We start from the raw sequence: 8923 nt of genomic DNA on the forward strand, positions 1-8923 counted from the left end.
TCAAAAATGTCAGTTAGGGGTCCGATCTGTCCCAGATGTCACAGTCCCACAAAAAATCGCAGATCGCCACCATTACTAGTAAAAAAAAAGAACAAACAATGAAAATCACATAAATCTTTCCTGTAGTTAGTAAACGCGATAACTTTTGCACAAACCAATCAAAATATGCTTATCGCAATTTTTTTTACCAAAAATATGTAGCAGAAAACAAATTGGTCTAAAATGTTAAAAAATTTAGATTTTTACATTTTTTTTTTTTTGGGGGAATGTCATATAGCAGAATGTGAAAAATATATATATTTTTTTTTCAAAATTGTCGCACTTTTTTGTTTATAGCGCAAAAATTAAAAATCGAACAGGTGATCAAATACCACCAAAAGGAAGCTCTTTTTGTGGGGAAAAAAAGGACGTAAATTTCGTTTGGGTACATCGTCGTACGACCGCGCAATTGTCCGTTAAACAACGCAGTGCCGATTAGCAAAATAGGGCCTGGTCAGAAAGGGGGCAAATCCTTCCGGGACTGGTTAATCCCATTCCTGGCAGTACGTTTGAAGGGCATTGCCTGCTTCATCAGGGCTTATTGCTGTGGATAGACCAGAAGAAAAGGAGTGTTTATGGACCCTGACGTGAAAATGTGTACAACTGAAACATCACACCATTGGGTAAAAGTCCACAAATTACTAGTTTATTTCTCTACAAGGTCAGACAAAGGTTGTATGACTGGGCAGCGCGTTTCAAGGGCATCGCCTGCTTCCTCAAGGATTATGGCTGTGGATACACCAAAAAGAAGAGTGTCTTGGCAGTGGACAAGTCCGGTTGTAGTTTGTATTTAGTACATTGTGAAACAGGGAAGCTCATCAGCAGCTGGTGGTTGAAGCATAAAGTTCCAGGCAGGGGTTCCAGTCCTTCCATACTCTGTCCAAATCCCCCAAAAATGTTGGCTTTGGACACACCTAATTAGAAATATGTTTTATAATTGCCTCATATCATCTACGGAGGTAACCTAATACTATGTTCCATTACTTCCTTAGCCCAGTTGGCCTTGACCGCCAGCATTTTGCCTTGATTGGGAGATGCTTGTCATTGGAGGAGACATTTCCATCTGCTTCTGTTATGTGGATACTGGTCATTGTAGTAGCTCTTCTCCTATTGGTGGAAAACAAGCGATAAATGGGTATATTTAGCAATTTCCATAAGATGAAAGTACTTTAGAAGAATAGAAGCAAAGTTGAGCTGCCATCCATCAAACTGATTTTCTCACCCTTACTTACCCACAATCCTTTCTGGAAACAAATGCGTTAACCCATCATCTTAACATCCTTTATTCCTCCTCCGTTTTACAGCCTCTCTTATTTTAGCTCCACATCAATCATCCGCCTTTGTTACTTGATTACTTTAAAATATGAGGGTAATATAAAAATCCTGAGTATAAAAATATTTTAATATAAAACAGGCTTGATTATAAAGACAAGAAGAATTGATTCTCCTTAAAATATATGGTCTGATAATGGTATATCAATATGATATCCTAAAGGGGGACCCTGCCTTTAGATAAAAGGTACCAGCAAAGTTGTGACAGGTGTCTCAAGCACATCAGAATTGAGGTCATTTCCTGCACTGCAGCCAATGAGATTCAGATGCTGGGAATTTCAGCGGTCCCCATAGGGGTCCCCACTGTTCTGGTGGCAACTGAAAATTTGTGATTTTCTTTCCCACTGATATTGGTGATCAGGACCATTGGAGAGAATAAATCTACCTAACAGGGGAATCAATAACAATAAAAACCTGACAATCATTCTAACCCATCGCCATCCATCTAAATCTAAAAAAAAAAAAAACACTAGTGGGAACACTAGTTCTGGTGACCTGGGGGGTCCCCAAGGAATTCCCTTAATTTGTAGGGATTTCCTCTCACTTCCGGTTTTGCTATGAGACAGGAAGTGAAGGGAAATCTCTGCAATGGGACACAGATGGCGGAAAAAAAAAAATTCTGACAGGTTATAACCCTCCCTTTCTCTATCCAAAATGAAAAAAAAATGTTTTGCCTTTAGTTATAATTTAACCACTTCCTATACAATAAGTGCCTATCAGTGCCAACTCTCAGTGCCCATCAGTGCCGCCTATTAGTGCTACCTATCAGTGCCGACTATCAGTGAAGCCTCATCAGTGCCTCCTCATTAGTGCCCACCAGTGCTGTCTCATCAGTGCCCATCAATGTCACCTATCAGTGCACATCAGTGCACATCAGTGAAGGAGAAAAATTACCTGTTTGCAAAATTTTATAACAAACTATGAAAAATGTTTTGTTTTTTTTTTTTCTTCACTTTTTTTTTTTTTTTGCTTAGCAACAAAACAAAAAACCCAGAGATGATTAAATACCACCAAAAGAAAGCTCTATTTGTGTGAAAAAAAAATTATAAAAATTTAATTTGGGTACAGTGTTGCATTACTCCCCAGTTGTCATTCAAAGTGTGGCAGCGCTGAAAGCTGAAAATTGGCCTGGGCAGCAAGGGGGTAAAAGTGCTCAGTAGGCAAATGGTTAAAGTAGAACTATAAGTGTCCTGTTGCAGAGATTTTCCTTCACTTCCTGTCCCATAGCCAAACAGGAAGTGAGAAGAAATCCCTGCAAATTAGGGGAATTCCTTGGGGACCCCCAGATCACCAGAACTAGTGTCCCCATTGGGATAACCCAAAATGTGGGACTTTCTTTTAATTTCCCTTTTAAAGATGATGGTAAACAGGACAAATAGAGACGGTTAATCTCCCTAACGGGGGCGCAGACAGCAATAAAAACTGACAGGTATTCTAATCCCTCTTCACCCTAGCCAAAACTAAAAAAAAAGTTTTACCTTTAGTTATACTTTATCCCTTTCGGGTCCTACCTCTTCGGAGGGAAGACCATTTGTTTGCACACCCTGTGCACTTTTTGTGTTCCTCACGTTTGTGTGTGTGCACTTTTTTATGCACCGGGTGAAGTCTTTTGAGTGTGTTTCACACGCTACGGGCTTTAAAAAAAAAAAAAAAATATATACTTTATCCCTTTCTTTATACATGCAAAATATATATAAAAAAAAGTTTTTTTGCTTTAGATATTCTGTACTTTAAAGTGGTAAACTATAAAATAATGCAGCTTATCAATTATAAGATATGGTGGCTGCATTCATTTTCTTTTTTAGGCTTTTTTCTCCTTCTGTTTTCACCTGGTGATCTAGCCAGTAACACACCTCCTGATTTACAGTACCTCCACTCTGGTTGAAGGAGCACAGGGGGCACAGCAGACAGCAGTATTGCTGGTATGGGAGGAGAGAAATGTTAGATGTACTTGCTTTTGGGATCAATACCGCTTTGAGTATTATATTACATTATTGATATCTACCAAAGATTGCACAGACAGACAAAAGGGGCCAACCTAGGTGAATAGTGTCTGAATAATACTATACAGTATATATTACTGTCATACATATTGTAACATATATATATATATATACACTTACTTTGTGTGTATATATATATATATATATATATATACACACATATACATACTTACATACATACACACACACACAATAAATAAATAAATATATATATATATATACACATACATACATACATATATATATATATATATATATATATATATATATACAGTATCTCACAAAAGTGAGTACACCCCTCACATTTTTGTAAATATTTTATTCTATCTTTTCATGTGACAACACTGAAAAAATGACACTTTGCTACAATGTAAAGTAGTGAGTGTACAGCTTGTATAACTGTAAATTTGCTGTCCCCTCAAAATAACTCATCACACAGCCATTAATGTCTAAACCGCTGGCAACAAAAGTGAGTACACCCCTAAGATAAAATGTCTAATTTGGGCCCAAAGTGTCAATATTTTGTGTGGTCACCATTATTTTCCAGCACTGCCTTAACCCTCTTGGGTATGGAGTTCACCAGAGCTTCACAGGTTGCCCCTGGAGTCCTCTTCCACTCCTCCATGACGACATCACGGAGCTGGTGGATGTTAGAGACCTTGTGCTCCTCCACCTTCCGTTTGAGGAGGCCCCACAGATGCTCAATAGGGTTTAGGTCTGGAGACATGCTTGGCCAATCCATCACCTTTATCCTCTGCTTCTTTAGCAAGGCAGTGGTCATCTTAGAGGTGTGTTTGGTGTCGTTATCATGTTGGAATTCTGCCCTGCGGCCCAGTCTCCAAAGGGAGGGGGTCATGCTCTGCTTCAGTATGTCACAGTACTTGTTGGCATTCATGGTTCTCTCAGCTTGTTATACAAGCTGTACACTCACTACTTTACATTGTAGCAAAGTGTCATTTCTTCAGTGTTGTCACATGAAAAGATATAATAAAATATTTACAAAAATGTGAAGGGTGTACTCACTTTTGTGAGATGCTGTATATATACTGTATATATATATACACACACACACATTTTTTTAAACAAAATTTTGTTCCTTTCTTCTTTTACCATCACCGGAGATGTCACTTGTTTTAGCGGTTGTAACACCATCTTCACGGTCACAAGTCTAAAATGTGCTGATAATAAGGGCCTGACGCACGAACATCCTTGCGGGGAGGAGGAGTGTGGATAATTTGTTACTTGGCTGAGTGCTTTTAATGTGTGGCAGATTCAATGTACAATGTTCATATTTAATAGTCTTAAGCGGTTAACACATCTTCTAATTCTTTTTCACACTGGATACATTCGACATGGCGCTTAGAGAGAAACAGATACATGACGGTTCCCAGTTCGTGAAAAAAAAAAACTCTGCTACACATGTACGTAATTCTCCAGACTCCATCCTAGATCGGACAATAATATAAGTGCAGGCGGGAATACCAGACAAATGTCGGTGGTGACTTTGTTGGATCCAAAAATAGCAGATTAAACATTGTGTTAAAAGCTGTAGAAAAAATATAATTGGCAAAATTCTATTCAGGAAACTTTTGGCACTTTTCCACTGCAAGTACCGGCTCGGCTCTACTCGGCCCTGCTTGGCCCGGTTTGCTTTTCCACTGCTGGTACCGCATGGTACGGTGGTGAAACGGTTCGGTACGGTACGGTATGGTTTGCTTTTCCATTAAAGTTAAGTGGGTGGGATAACAACGATTCTCTGACCAATCAGTGGCTAGTAGTGACTGCATGCAAAGGATTGTGGGATATGGTACCGGGCATGGTACCTCTTGGAACCACAATCGAGGTGATACTGTTTTTGAGAGCCGTACCGTTCGGTTCCATGCAGTGGAAAAGCGCTGCCGTACCGTACCGTACCAAACCGTTCCTACACCGTACCATGCGGTACCAGCAGTGGAAAAGCACAAAAGCGAGCCGAACCGTTTGGTTCCATGCAGTGGAAAAGCGCCATTTGTAATTTTCAATTCAAGAAGATGAAAGTACAAAATCATTATTATACTTTTTTGTCTCCCTATTGTCCTGTAACCCAGCCTTCAGCAGTGGTGTATTTAGGTTTTGTGCTGCCCTAGGCCGGACTAAACTTGTGCACCCCCTAATTTACCTACGACCCACCCCTTACTGTCAAGGCCAAACCCCTTCCTGTTTCAGACCCGCCCTATCATCTATAAACCACACCCCTTCCTCTTAAGGCTCCACCTCTTCCTCTCTGTACATTAAAAGTGGGTACAAAGTGCCTACTTTTATATTTCGTTGTTTTGTATGGGTACGTTGGCTTGTGAGAGCGCTCCTGGGGGCCCCCACTAGGCAGCAAGGATGCCAATCCACGGGGCCAGCGGCCACAATTGCAGCCGGGCACCTGCGATCGTTCCCTGCTGAGAGAGAACGACGGCCTGCTGTTGTAAATACAGCTGACCGTTGTTCTCCCTGAAATGATCACAGAGCGCCTGGGATCCTTCTATATAGGAACACAGGTCTCTATGGCCATTTCACAAGCCCCTCCCCCATACAGTTAGAAAACACCACCTAGGCTCACACTTAACCCTTTGATCACCCCCGGGTTAACCCCCTTCCCTCCAAGTGTCATTATTACAGTAACAGGGCATATTTATAGCACTGATTACTGTAGTAATGTCACTGGTACCCCCAAAAGTGTCAAAAATGTCAGTTAGGGGTCCGATCTGTCTGCAGCAATGTCGCAGTCCCACTAAAAATCGCAGATTGACGCTATTACTAACTTTTGCACAAACCAATCAAAATACGCTTATTGGGATTTTTTTGACCAAAATTAGATTTTTAAATTTTTATGGGGGGGAATGTTATATCGCAGAATGTGAAAAACAATATTTTTCTTTTCCGAATTGTTCACTTTTTTGGTTTATAACGCAATAAATAAAAATCACACAGGTGATCAAATACCACCAAAAGAAAGCTCTATTTGTGGGAAAGAAAGGACATTCATTTTTTAAGGGTACAGTTTTGCACGACCGCGCAATTGTCCTTTAAAGTAACGCAGTCCGGAATCGCAAAAATGGCCTGGTCATTAAGGGGGAAAATCTGCCAGGGCTGTGGGCATAGTGCAGGGGCTGCAGACATGGTACAGGAGATGCAGGGGTTGCTGGAATTTGCAGGGGCTGCGGACATGGTACATGAGATGCAGGGATTGTTGGCATGGTGCAGGGGCTGCGGACATGGTACAGGAGATGCAGTAGTTGCAGGCATAGTGCAGGGGCTGCAGACATGGAGATGCGGTGCTGCGGGCATGGTACAGGCATGGTACAGGAGATGCAGGGCTGTGGGCACTGGGCAGCATAGTACAGGAGATGCAGGGCTGTGGTCACTGGGCACTGGCAGCATGGTACAGGAAATGCAGGGCTGTGGGCACTGGCATCATGATACAGGAGATGCAGCAAGGCTGTGGGCACTGGCAGCATGGCACAGGAGATGCAGCAAGACTGTGGGCACTGGGCACTGGCAGCATGGCACAGGAGATGCAGCAAGGCTGTGGGCACTGGCAGCATGGCACAGGAGATGCAGCAAGGCTGTGGGAACTGGGCACTGGCAGCATGGCACAGGAGATGCAGCAAGGCTGTGGGCACTGGTAGCATGGCACAGGAGATGCAGCAAGGCTGTGGGCACTGGCAGCATGGCACAGGAGATGCAGCAAGGCTGTGGGCACTGGCAGCATGGCACAGGAGATGCAGCAAGGCTGTGGGCACTGGGCACTGGCAGCATGGTACAGGCAAGCAGCAGGGCTGTGGGCACTGGCAGCATGGTACAGGAGATGCAGCAAGGCTGTGAGCACTGGCAGCATGGCACAGGAGATGCAGCAAGGCTGTGGGCACTGGCAGCATGGCACAGGAGATGCAGCAAGGCTGTGGGCACTGGCAGCATGGCACAGGAGATGCAGCAAGGCTGTGGGAACTGGGCACTGGCAGCATGGCACAGGAGATGCAGCAAGGCTGTGGGCACTGGCAGCATGGTACAGGAAGTGGCGGGGAAATCCACCCCCCAGCGGGACGGAGGGCCGGCCGGCAGGCAAATACACCAAGACCCCCCCCCCCCCCCGGCATCCAGCATTCTTACCTCCTCCGGCCGTGCGTCTCCTCTCCTCCAATGGCCAGTAAAATCGCTTCTCTTTTCAGCCTCACGTCTCACGACCCGCTTCCTGATTGGCTGGGAGGAGAATCAGTGTGATAATAGTGAATATTGTCATACAACTGGGTGGGCTCCGGGCACAGTGCTCTGTGCCCCGAGCCCACCCTTTTTTTGAAGCCTATTAGAGCCTCTGGCTTCTATTGGAATCCATGCATCCGGCGCCCTGCATGTAGATTAGGGGGCCAGATGCATGGAGGGGGGGGGGGGCGGCCATAGGTGGTGCAGGACAGAAATTTGCAAGATTCCCCCATAAACACAGACAGTGCTGACAGGAGGATCCCTTCTGCTGGGCCATTGTCTGCTCCTGGAGGGGGGGCAGGCAGGGGAAGCCATCCTCCTGGCCGAGAAAAGACAGTGATTATTGCTAGCGCTATAGCAGCTGCTAGTGATAATTGCAAGTGAATCCGGCAGGCTGGTTGTACCCAATCGCTCAATCAACTTGGTACATTCAGTCTGCCCGCTCATGATTCCTGCTGGCTGAGATTGGAACCATCTATGGCTGGCCTTAGCAACTTCCTAGCAATGTCCTGGGAGTATTCCAGTCTGGCTTCATGAGGTACAGTATGTAAATGGCCTACACCTGTAGGCCTACACTTTTTTATTACAGACTCCCCTTATCTGCATAGGCAGTCTTTTGGTGAAGGTAAACTAACCCTTTAAAAAAATGTTGTGATTTCTTTTCTGCATCTCGTAAGGGTTAATTCCACTGCCTGTCCTCCTTTCCTCTCTTTGATTCACAGCGCTGGCGAGCGCTCCTTACATCTGCATTAAGTCCTCCCCTCCCGCCTCCCTGGGAGCAGCCGATCCTCCCGTGTACCGTAAAACTGACAGGAATTTTTTTGCGCTTGACAAACAAAGAAAAAATATACAGTAAACTGGCCTAGTTTCGCTCTCAATGCTTACGGAAGCAGGGCGGGCGAATCTAGGAGGACTAATAAAGAAGAATACTTAGTATAACTTACACACAAGTCATCGGCGGGGTTTGCAGGGGAGCGCAGAGCGATGTTCTGACTCAGCACAGTTCCTGCATTGTCTGGACGGAGCTGAGATTCTGCCAGCCGGCGGCTAATAAAGCATGCTGGAAGCTGCATACGTTTAAAGGGAAGCTCCACCTTTTCAAAACAGAAGATAAAAATATAAAAATCACTTTTATTTCCCCGTGTACAGCCGTGGCCAAAAATTTTGAGAATGACACAAATATTACTTTTCACAAAGTCTACTGCTTCAGTGTTTTTAGATCTTTTTGTCAGATGTTACTATGGTATACTGAGGTATAATTACAAGCATTTCATTAATGTAAAAGGCTTTTATTGACAATGACATTATGTTTATGCAAA

The 8923-nt window shown here is 43.8% G+C and overlaps 1 long non-coding RNA gene across 1 annotated transcript; it reads right to left on the minus strand.

Annotated features, from left to right (window-relative positions):
- Window positions 1-1103: 1103 nt before the first annotated feature.
- Window positions 1104-8662, minus strand: LOC309568133. Its single transcript, XR_014225996.1, has 3 exons — window positions 8549-8662; window positions 1272-1393; window positions 1104-1146 (listed from the first exon to the last, which is right to left on the minus strand). It is a non-coding gene; the product is annotated as an uncharacterized lncRNA (long non-coding RNA).
- Between the last annotated feature and the right edge of the window lie 261 nt (window positions 8663-8923).

Source organism: Pelophylax lessonae, assembly GCF_965119305.1.
Source record: "Pelophylax lessonae genome assembly, chromosome: 12".
NCBI classification, from domain to species: Eukaryota; Metazoa; Chordata; class Amphibia; order Anura; family Ranidae; genus Pelophylax; species Pelophylax lessonae.